This window comes from Cryptomeria japonica, chromosome 11, assembly GCF_030272615.1.
Source record: "Cryptomeria japonica chromosome 11, Sugi_1.0, whole genome shotgun sequence".
Lineage (NCBI taxonomy): Eukaryota > Viridiplantae > Streptophyta > Pinopsida > Cupressales > Cupressaceae > Cryptomeria > Cryptomeria japonica.
Genome location: NC_081415.1, coordinates 184,951,406 through 184,964,691, shown reverse-complemented (window position 1 = coordinate 184,964,691; position 13,286 = coordinate 184,951,406).

Here is a 13,286-nt window from a genome sequence, read left to right as displayed (position 1 = left end):
GGGTTAAATTCTAATGGAGGTTTCCGACGGACAAGGAGCATTGTGTGAAAATTTGATTTTAAAAAAAAAAAATGCTTGTGTTCATCGGAATTCCGACGACCTCAAGCATTTAAAAAAAAAAAAAAACACAACGCATTTTCATTTTGAAAGCACAAGTGGTGACCATCTTGCCTCCCTACCCCTCCCACTGGAGCGATCTCTACACAAGCAAGGTAAGGTTTTTTTCGAATTAATCCATTTTGTGCATTCCTGTGATCTTGGTAATGTATTTTATCATAGGTTGAAAACGCTAGGCTGGGGATTCGTTCGAAATCGTAATCCCTCCAATTTCTTGCTATATTTCGATTGGCCTGCAAAGGTGGAGTTCAAATTGTTTGAGACCATGCCATTATTTACTTCTCCTCACCACAAATCGGCTGGGTAATACTTTTGGTATTCATTTGTTTGTTTTGTTTGTTTTCATTTCATAGTTCCTGCAAATCGTGGCAGATATATATATATAGTATCGATCTTTTATTGCTTAATTTCTCAATGTTGTCTCTGCTCTAAATTAAACCCAACCAAATATGCCATTATTTTTTATTTGCATTAACCTTGATTATTTTTGTTTAGCACCGATCTGGCGAAGTACATGGACAAGGATCGATTTGGGTTGTTTGAAGGCTTAATCGGTACCCATGAGGGTAAATTTGCACCCTCCATATCTCCCTTTTTGAAACCCTACGTCCTGAATCTTGTTGGACAAGAACTGACCTATATTCCAATGCTCTCTCTATTATGCTTTGATGGATGTCCATACCTTGTTCGAAAGCTCCTATTTTGGCACATGCAGGGAGGATGCTAGCAAACTTTTAACTATTTGCTATATGTCTGTAAAAAAATTCTTTCGTTGTCAAGGTAAGGTTTATTTATCAACAATAAATATGAGAAAATATTAGTGTAATCTCTGAGACAGTATCCAAAAGAGTAGGGTATAAACAAGGGAGAGATGAATGTCAAGACAAAACAAACACTAGTAATGATGAATTCTTATTAAGACAAATCAAAAGCCATCATTAGAATTCTTGACCAAAGACAATATTTTTGGAATCTTAGAGGGGCTCGTGGAAGTTGCAACTCTGAAAGTTTGTAATAGAAGTTTGTAATGGAAACAAGTGCAGGGACCATTAGCTACCATGATAGTTTCTCACACCTATTAAGGAATAGTCTCCACTCTAGAACCAAAGGTTTCACATGGACATACATCCTAACATGAGGAATTTGTACCATGAAGAGGGCAAATTAGTAGTCCATTGTAAAGAGCCATTACTACAAATAAGAGTGCAAAAGTGACAATATGAGAATAAGGATAGTATGTCATATTGTCATGTATTTTTGTGATGGTATAGAGAAAACTCTAACAAGAGAAAAAGAAAAAGCAATTTCCTAGAAGCTTTCAATTAGTTGGCATATCAATAGTACGGTCCAAGTCTTAATGAGCAAGGATCATGCTAGCGACAATCGTAGACTTTGAGGATGTTCCATAAATGGAGGTCAATAAGCTATAGAAAGACAATAATGATCATCCAAAAACAAGTTTTATAGAGTCCATCAGATAGAGACAACCAAAGACAACCAAACAAAAACAATGACACAAGATTCAATTGAAATCGCCTTTTTTCATGCAATCACATGATACAGTGCAGCCATCTAAAAACAATGATTAATGACAACCAAGTTGTTGTAGACAATGAAGATACCTAAAAGATTTTATATCTTGAAGAAAACCTATAGAAAGGACTTACAAGATTAGTCCTATGACTATTGAGATAAGAGCACATCAAGTGACTAGAAGAAAAAAACATATTATTTGTTTAGTCCATTGGCCTTTAGGAAGGCACGAGTTGTAACCATTCTCAAAACATCACTCATCATTTCAAAAAAAAATCTTTACATTTTCTATTGTAGGAGCAGCTATATGTAGTATTTTGCTTTCAGTTTTAACATCTTTTCACCTTGTGCCAACCAAATGATAGAGAATAAGGAGTGATTGAATCAAAGTTGACATAAAAAAACCCTTCAAAATTGCAAAACACAATTAATTTAAATAAATGACAATGCTAACTCATAATTGTAATGTATCCATCAAATAAAAATGTGTACATTGCATAACAAAAAATAGAAAGACATAAACTTGTTCGCAAAATGAAAGATAGTATAAAACATAGGGTCTTGCCCAATTTCATCAATTTGTGTTTTAACGATACATAAATGTCAATAAGTGTTTTGAAAATAATACATTTCATTTTAATCTTGTTTAAGAGTCAAATCTAGACCGTCTAGTTGTCCTGCTTCTTCTCCTAAATGGGGTTGTGTAGTTCATAAACAGTAGATTAGATGAAAAATGATTGGCCACACATTCAATCGAGTCACCATACACTATAATTGTGGTTCATCCTTGTGCATGGGTGTATGTAAATGTGCACAACAATTCAAATTATGGAAGAATCATGGGCCAAAAGATCATGGAAAGATGAATGTGCCACAGTTGTCGACTGACACCAACATGTGGCATGAGAAACCAATTCCAACAATCAATTTGAAAGATCAACATAGGGTCCAAAAAGTGTTGTATTTTGACACGGACATTCCATGCATCCCTATTGGGGTCATCAATAATTTTTAGAACACTGGTTCTTATTACATTATCAGGAAGTGCCAAAAGACATGATAGATTTTCACTGCTAGCAATAAGAATTTCCAAAAACCTGTAGATGACGAGAATGAAATACTGTAAGTTTTGTGTTAACTATAGCATTCAAAATATGAAACAAATAAAGGCTTCATCTTGATTATAAATAGGGATAGAAAATCACAAACATTCTCTACAGCACACATGTAATGTACTTAATTGATGTGTCACTTAGATAATGCAAATCACAAGTGTGACAGACCTGTATAGACATATACATCAGTAGAGTGAATATGAGGTTTATATAGATAAATGTTATATGAATATGAATGAAATATAAACATGGAAAAGGAAAAATAGACATTTAAATATGTGGGACTTTTTTGTTTAAAAGACAAATCAGTGAGGTGCCAAGTAAGCCCAAACCGTTAAGTTTGATAGTCCATGTTGGATAAAACGTCATGTATCTCATTGCAAGAAATCAAAACACGGGGAATTGTCAAGCATATCTACACTATCACTGCTAATATGAAATAATGAGTATAAATAAATGCATTGTTTGATATAAAAATATAGCAGCGACCAATAATCAGTCATAAACAGATATGCAAAGTGTACTTCATGCCATGATAATGGCCAACAACAATTTTTCTACAATAAGGCATTAGAGAGGACATCTATCTATATACGTAGAGAATGCACGTTACACCAATTGAATACCTTTGAATTACCTTCGATGACCACAGATTGTCAACCTGCTAACATGGTATTTTATTTTGTCATTTACAGTCAATGACATGTATCTGAGAGAAATCAAAATGTCAACCACTAATAATAGTCCTACATTACTCTTAGAAATCATGTGAATGTTGTTCGCCCATAGCACTATCAAAATCCAAACACCTACCTGGAATTCTTTGGGCAGAGTTCAATGATGACTTCAACACCGAGGGAGCAATTTTTGCACCATTTTCATCAACAACAAAACATAAAACATCTAAAAGGACAAGAATCATTGAATGTTCGAATACCCCTTCACTGTGACAGTTTAGAATTAACTTGTGTAGGATGCAATAGACCCAGAAACATTCACATGAGCTTCCTCTACTTCAACCATTCTCTTCTTCCTCTTCCTCCTCGTATAACTTTATGAGGGGATCACAAACAACTCAAAATTAGGGACATCGTATGACATGTCATTACCACTACTCTATCTACATTGTTGCTGAACTTGAGCATGATCCTTTCTTGCATTAAACCATGGCCACATGTGAATAGGGATAGTTTTTGTTGGATTATTATGTGAACTGAAGTTGAATGTTAGAGCATAAAAATGCTCAAGATCAAGAAAGAATCTCTTCACATAGAATGCATAAGGATAGGTGGATTTCCTAAAGATGAAGGGATAAGACTTAACAAAAAGAGGACTTAGGATGATGACAAGGAGGATTCATTTAAGGATATGGCATATTCACCTAAGGGATAGTGTATTCTCCCAAGAATATGGAAAAATTATTGATTGGTGGAATGACATACTAGATCAAGGAATGATACAAGGGTAGATTCACCTAAATACAGGGTAAATTCAGCTAAAAGGGTACCCATGAGATTGTGGTACTGAGTACCTATCTATGGATGGTGTATTTGGATACAAGTATGATGAAACCATGCTTGTGTATGATGAAACAAAGTCCAGATCTCTATTATAGGTCCAACATAATCTCTATTATTTGAGACACCATTTTATTAACATATCCAATTAGGGTAATTTATGGGTTTAATTATGGATCATGTTGTCTATTTCCATGCACTATTGAACTTATTTGGATGTATTGTGATTATTTTAAATTTGAAGTTATAAATAAATTATGTTTGTACCTTTGAAAGGGTAACTCCAATTGATGTTTGGGCAGATTATTTGAAAACTTATGGTGATTATTGCCCTATGTTATCTAATGGAGTTATTTTTACACTAAGTAATTAACTAGAAAAATGAATTTGTATTGTTGTACAAGTATGATGAAACCATGCTTGTGTGTTTACATGTTTGTGCATCCTATTGAGAACCAACCTCGTTGTTGAGGAACTCAATAAATGTGTTGTTAACTAGAAGAATGGAAAACTTAAGAAGCTATGGTGACATATTGTGGCATTAGTAGGGATTATCTCTATTGACCACACCTCTCAAAGATAGTATCCCCTAGCTCTCCTCATAGAATGGACCATTGGATGGCTCATAGTGGTATCCTATCCTACATTTATCTTGATGGCATTGCTGATAGTTGGTATGTGGTTCTTGGTACGGGTTTCCTCTTACCCTATTATCTTATTTATATCTTTGTTCCAACATGTGGAGATTGATTTTTGTGATGCTATGATGATTTTCATGTTTGCATGTGTTTTGACATTATGCAAATAGATATGATGTCACACCATACTTATGTTTTGATATCGTGTAGGTGATGGTTACATGTTGTTGATGGTTGTGATTTGGGTTCAAAGACACAATTCCACACACACACACAAATATTTGAAGATGCATTTTATATTATTCCTTCTTAGTGGCGATTAGTGTTGGAAGATTTGCACACATGTAGAGAGGAACTCATGTTAGATACAATAGGTTGTGTTTGATAACATATGAATGTGCCTCATGATGTATACATATAGATTTGGTGTGTGACATGCATGCACATTTTTCCATAAGACATATTGCTATGTGGCATGTGCCCTATGCATGTCTTCTTTGTGAGGCATGTTGCTATGTGCAATGTGGCCCTAGGTGTGTCTTCTCTATGAGGTGTATTGCCATGATATGTTAGGATTTGTAGTGTGCAGGCCACAAATGCATGCATGAGGGACTATTATTATAGTCATGTTTTTTGGGCATGTAGCCTAGGCATGTCTTCTCCATTAGTAACTTGGCCATGCCATGTGAGAGTTTTTGTCTTCATGCCACAAATGCACACATGAGGGACTATTATTGGAGTCATGATGAATCTTCACTCCATTTAGCCACAATTTCTAGTCATATAGTATGTAATGTGCACTTTTAAGGATTGTGAAGTTTCCTTCAATTATTGATGATCTCTCATCTTTGTTGCATGGGCCCAACAATTTTATTTTATCTTCTTTGAATTAGTTTAATCACTATTGTGAGTTTTCTCTATTGTGTAGTTATTGTGGCTATGTTTGATTTGCTATTGGAATTGAACACATTTATTTGACTTATTATTGGTACTATTTTTTCTTTCTTTCAATATTTATGATCTTTGGTAGTTCAGTGAAACTCTTGCTATTTTTAAATGTTGCCTTCTTTTTTGTGATGTGATTCCTCACCAAGATCGACGTAGATAACCTTGGATGAGTGTATATAAGGAATCAAACATTGGAAAAATTTGAGGATAGGGGTAAGTGTTTGTTGTATGGGTAGCTACGATCCACTTGTACATTCTTAGTGATTATTGACAGCTATGTCTTGGAGGCTAATCCCATTAAACAAACAAGGGGGAAGTCATACATAATCCTATGGATCCTCCCTAGTTGTGTGTGGATTCAAGACCATCATTTCATATGGTTCTTGGTTACTTTGTGAGACCATGGCATCCTCTTAGACCAATATGTGAGCCTTGTATTCTTATCCCTACAATGTGGATGAATAAGTGTATGTTAAAATAAATTCTTTGCTTAGAATACTCAAAAATGTCTCTCAAAAAGTCTACAACAAGCAAACTTTTAGTAAGAATTTGCATACACAATGCTCAGAAATTCACACAATCAGCTACATTAAATACATTCTCTATTAAGTTCAATGTTTTAAGATGAAAAAGAAGAGTTAAATGGTTTTGGTTCGATTTGCAATTTTTGTGAAGCTTTTGCACTGAAGTTTCCATAGCTTGATTTGTTTGCCTGTGAAGAAAGACCATGTCAAATAATATTAGTGAAGAACAAAATAAGGAGACAATTGCTAGATTATGGTCTAACTTGAAAAGAAAAGGTGATGGGAAATGTTATTGTCCCTGCAAAATTTGTAAGGGCTTAAAGACTAGAAGACTTCTAATCAAAACAGCTAAGAAACATTGTAGACAACATGGTCACATTGAAGGGGGACATGGTTATCATCCACTAGTAAGTTGTTCATTATATCATTTTAACAATTTATATACATAAGAAATCACTTGATAATGAGATCATGATCACGGTTTGTTTATGTATATCAATTTTATATAGGTGGAGCACCCTGGAGCACATGGTATGGATCAACAAAACCCTGAGAATATGGTTTTCGAAGTGGAGGAACATGGAGGTGTGAATATCGAAGCTGAAGATAATGATCCCATGGAAGATGACGATCATGCACCAGAAAACACAATTGAAGATGATGGTACAAATACATTGATCCATGACACATTTAGTACTAGCACAACTGATCATGATGATCATGATGACCTTGATGTTCATGATTTACCTCTTCTTGAGAAGGCATATGAGACCCTTTACAAAGGCTCCCAAATGACTCTTCTCTCTATTGTATTGTTGTTGGTGAACTTGAAGGTTATGAATGGTTTATCCAACATAACAATCTCACGTATGTTAAAGTGTGTCATACATGTCATTATAGTTAATAAATGGTGAATTGTGTACCATTAATATTCTTTATATTAACACCTCAAACTTTTTTTTTGTTGTAGATTGATAGGTGAGTTTTTCTTACCACCATCAAATATTCTACCTCGCTCATACCAAGAATTATCTACCATTATGAAAGATATTGGAATGGAGTATCAAACAATAGTTGCTTGTCCCAATGATCATATTATATACCATAAACAACATGAATTTGGAACAGAATGCCCTGAATGTCATATCAGTAGATATCAAACAGATCAAATAACAAAAAAGGTGCCTCGTAAGGTTCTTCGTTATATTCTCATTATTCCACGTATGCAACGATTATTCAGGTGCACTAGCTTGGCACAATTTATGGATTACCATGCACACAATAGAAGTTGAGATGACATTATTCGAATTCCTGCGGATGGTTCAGCATTTATGGACATAGAGGACAAGTGGCCATACTTTAAAGAAGAACCTTGTAATCTCAGGCTTTCATTGGTAGTGGACGGTGTCAATCCATTTGGAGAGTTGAGATCTATTTACTCGGTGTGGCCTATTTTTGTTATCAACAATAATATTCCTCCATTGATGTCAATAAAGAGGGAGCACATAATGTTGGCAATGATTGTTCTAGGTATTTTATCATTTAATAGTCATCTACATTTAATTACAAATATTGTAGTAAAATGGTCATAATAATTATGTAATGTTTTTGTTCATTCCACTAGGCACGTACCAAGTTAAAGATATGAATGTATCTATTGAGCCTCTTAACGATGAGTTGCTGGAGTTATGGAATGGTGTGACCATGTATGACATCTCTAGACCAATAGGACAAAGACAATTTCAATTCCATGCAATGCTTGTATGGACAATACATGATGCCCCAGGGCTAACACATTTTTGTGGTACGTTGTAGTGTTCAAGTTGCACATGATAATTATAATTATAAAAATTAACAGATTTAATAGAATTATACATTATCTTGTAGGTCTTCAAACAAAGGGAAAATTTGCATGTCCAGTTTGTGGTCCAAAGATGAAATCCCGTCATTCGAAAAGTTTAGGAAAGCAAGTGTTTGATGAGTATAGGCACTTCCTTCACAAAAATCATAAGTACCGGAATGCTGAAAAACATCTTTTCAATGGGAAAGAAGAGACTACATCAAAGCCACAAAGAATGACTCCTCACTTATGGAAGTTGGAATATAATAGAATTAATCGTCAAGGTAATGTCATTCCATCTAATGGTTTATGTTTGGAATTTGAATTTTTCTATCGTGTTTTGTTTATTGATGATGTAATTGATGATACTGAAGGTCATCAAGGCATGGATGGCCACCTTCCAAAGGGACTAAAAAGTTATCCCAGACAATTTAGTAGGTTGCCTTACTACGAGCAGCTACAAATTGTGCATTTGTTTGATACAATGCATATTGGAAAGAATATAATAGAGACATTATGGAAAATATTGGATGGAAGGCGTGACAAAGAAAAAGTTGTCAAAATTTGTAGTGACATTGTGGAATCCAATCATGCAATGAAAAATGTCATTCAATCAAATAGCAATGGAGATCAGATTAATATAAGTGCCCTTCCTTGGTTATTAATGGAGTAGCAAAGCAATTCTATAAAAGAAGTCATATGAAAAATTCGATTTCCCATAGGATTTGCTACGAACATAAACAATCTCATATCAAAGAAGAGTGAATTTGGGCCAGGGATGAAAACGCATGATTGGCATACCTTCATTAAGCTAATTCACATTCTTGTGTATTTACTATATATTTGTATACTACGCATATACTTTTCATTGTATTATGTTAGAAAACAATGAAAAGATCATTTTATAATTGTTGCAGTATGTTCTACCTCTATCTCTCCCAGACCACTTCGACAATAATATCAAGCAAGTCATATATGATCTTGGAAAATACATGAGGTAAGTAGTGATGTTTGTTCAATTTGTTGTATAGATATTATATTTGCCATTTGTTTTACTTGTTATGCAATATATTGTATATTATTTTGTAAAGTCTCGTTTATATATTTTTGCGTCTTCAATCTCTTTTAGGTGGTTGTCATCTACAGAAATCCACAAGGAAGATATAAAATATTGGAAGAGAAAAATCCCTCATCTAATGTGTGAAATGCAAAAGTGTCTACCTTCAACTTTTTTCAATGCACAAGAACACTACCTCATACACCAAGTTGAGGAGATCGAATTGTGTGGACCTGTACACACTAGGTTAATGTGGATGGTTGAGATGCACTTGAAATTTTTGATGGCTTTGGTTTGAAAAAGAGCACATCCTAAGGGTTCTATGGTGGAGGGATATATGGTATACCAAACTATGGTGTACATTACTGAATATCTTCCTAAGTTTGCAGCAAAAATCCACGTAGATTGCATTTGGGATCCCAACCCCATTAATAAATTTGAAGGGAAGCACTTGATGGGGAAAGGTAGATTGAAGAAAGTGAGAGGTAATTATAAGATGTTATTGTAGTAAATTAATTCTTCATCTTCTAAATAAATCAGTTGTAAGTGGTTTATTAATTATTTGTATAGTTGGTCGGGAGTGGGATGCGCTACATTTGTATATTGCAAACAATCTTGATTGGATGACGGTGTGGATTGAACGATGTCAACATTTTGGTCGCACATTAACATGGGATGGTGTCGCTTCATTGGTTAAAGAAGCTCATCGTAATGGAGATTCTAATGTTACACAAAGGGAAATTGATTTAGCATATGGTTTAAGAGATCAACAGGTACGTATAATTTTATTAATCACCTGTATGTTTATCAACTCATGATGCAATAATTTTAATATGTTAGACATATTGCAGGTCAAACACCACAAGGCTATGTGCTGCAATGATCCTAAATTTCGCATCAAACAGTTGGATGACACGAAGAAAACTTGTGATTCTAGGATAACTACAGTCTTTGAGGTGACCAATATTTCATCTAGAAATGACATACATCCTCAAGAGTCTCAAAATCGATACTATGGTATTTCGGATGATATACTTGAGTGTGACTTTAATTCCTTTAAAATAGTTATGTTCGTCGTCAAATGGTATAGGCTATGACTGAATAAAAATGATCCTGATAGAACTGTTATCGAACATGATAATGGATTTACAATGGTTAATACAAGGTCAACAATTACTCGATGATGTTCCTGATAGAAATGTACACGAATAAGAAGCTGATGATGATGATGTTGCTGCTGCTGATGATGGTGGTGATGGTGATGGTGATGGTGATGGTGATGGTGATGGTGTCGGTGATGGTGATGATGATGACGATGACGAACACAATGACGATGATGATGACGACGACGACGACGACGACGACGATGATGATGATGATGATGATCATCATCATCATCATCATCATCATCATCATCATGGTCACGATGATGAGTTGGATGAAGAAGAAGATCAATGACATGAATGAAATGTATGAGATGTGATTATTATATTATCTATTTAATATTGATATCTTGATAGAAATTGATTTGACTTATATGGTTACATAAATAATTCATATGTTTTGAATTCTAATGCCATTACTTAATTAATTCATGATACACCTCTAGCTATGTGATAGATGGTGATTTAAAATACATATGTGATGGATTACATGCTTATGATGATACATGTGACATTTTTTGAACTTTGTGTTTATTTATGGAATGTGGACTACTTATTAGCTATGTGATGGATGGTGATTTATGATACATATGTGATGGATTACATGTTTATGATGATACATATGTGATTCTTATGATGCTCAATTACATATATGATGATACATATGTGATGCTTATGATACTATAGTATTTATTGTTTATCAAATTACAAATGTAATGCTTATGATGCTCAATTGTTGGTGCAGGAACCTGAACCCCTTTGACGAGGATCCTGCACAGTCTCGTGGATCGACAGGTATAAGTCAATACACCTTATAGAAATAATATATTTTTTAAAAATTACAAGAAAAACAAACTTCCTCAGTTTTTCAAACCTCAACATTAGCAGCAAATCTAATACAGTTATCAACACTTGAGGCCCCAGTTGGACTTACTCAAATTTTAATCTCAAAATCAACTTTATGGCTAACTTCTTCATCAACATTACCCTCATTTGCAAAATATCTCTCATTACCAACTAACTCTCTCATTTGATGGTGCACAGGTATCACCAAATAGGTATTTGTTAGATGTGTCTTCCTCGAGTGAGGGAAATGCAGGAATAGAAGAGGAAAGTGAGACATGTAGTAGATCTCAAATAGGGAGATCAACTAGAGGTCAAAAGATTAGAAGAAAATTAAATAAACGCATGGAATTTTTTCTTGCTCAAGGGGGGTCATGTCCTTATGATGATGAGACCAAAGGTGACATTGAGGTGCCCTTGAGGTACAAACATCTACTAAAACAATGTGTACCCAAGGAACTTCCTCCAATAAACACTGATTTTTGTGTTAATGAGAGGATATATCACATAGCACCTTCGTCCTTACATGGTTTGGACCTATTTTCCATGGACAACATAAAGGTCTGTTACAACAAAGTTGCTGAATTGATGGAGTTTGTTGGACCTTGTTACAATTATAATGATTGGATGCAGATTGTTCGATATAAAAAAAGTATGCGTAGGTATGCATTGTCAGCCAATTATATACAACAAAAAGATAATGATCAAAGTAAACGAGTGGTTGTATACATTGATGGAAGGCCAAAAGCAACAAGGAATATTGCAGGTTTTATAGATAGTACACGACCTGGGTCAACTAATAAGCAACCCAATTGCATATTTGAGGCACGTGAGGGAAATTGTGTGTTTGTATGTGCAATAAAATCAATAAGTGTAGGGGAAGAGCTGCTAATCGATTACAATTTGAATCGTATAGATACAAACAAAGTTACTATCATGGGGGTGGTACGTACTATATATATACCATTTAAGCCAATTTCCAATTAATGAATCCAATATACCATTGTATTATTAAGTTTTTTTGCTAAGTCTATTGGTTTCATTTCGCTAACGTTTTTATATTTTTTCTTTGTCACAGGGCCACATGGATCCACCACATAGCACAGATAGGGGTGTAGGTCCCGACACTTCTATGGAGTAGGTAAACCTCATTGTAATTGTACAAATTAGATAGAAGCAAACTGTTACATTATGATCTTTTCCTAAGTGTTTTGAAGTAATTTTGATAGTGTTAATTATATTCTTGTCATAGATGGATGTTCGGGATAAGGGAAAGGAACCTGCAGTACCTCAGCACCTCCATAGGGATGTGGGGTGCTCGACAGTGTTATGCATTGATGACATCACACTTAGCGCAAACCCTATACAATTTGTACAAAAGAATATTAGAAAAATTAGACAAGAGATTGTTTATTTGGCAACCATAAGCCCTCAGACTGATGAGATAACAGAGAGGGTGCAACTATTGTTGTGGACAATGGAAAACTTGCAAGTAAGAAGTAATGAAAGCTTTAATCATAACAAAAGTTCAATAATGGTTTATATTTTTTTCTCTTTTATGTCATTAACTAAAATATGTATGTGTTGATTTTACAGAAATTTATAAGTCTTCATCATCTTGGTGGCGATGATCAGGGTATTGCGGGTAGTTCAAGTGATGACCATGTTCTATATATTAAAACCACTCCTTTGGACTTGTGAACTTGCTTTTTTATTGTTTTACATATTTAATGTATTACTCTTCAGGTGCTAACATGGGTTTGAGGTCGAACCCAACTGTATTGCCAATTGCAATGTCGGCAACACGTAGCATGCAGACATCGTCTGTTGCACCGGCTCGTGTTGACCCGCCCATTGGTGGTAGATCCCTCTTTTTCTCTCTCTTTCATTATGTGTTTATTACCCTTGAAGTGTTCTTTCTTGGAGGCATTTCATAGTGGATTCATTTACTATGGTAGGAGATGCACATGAGGATGCGCCAAAGGTGAGTA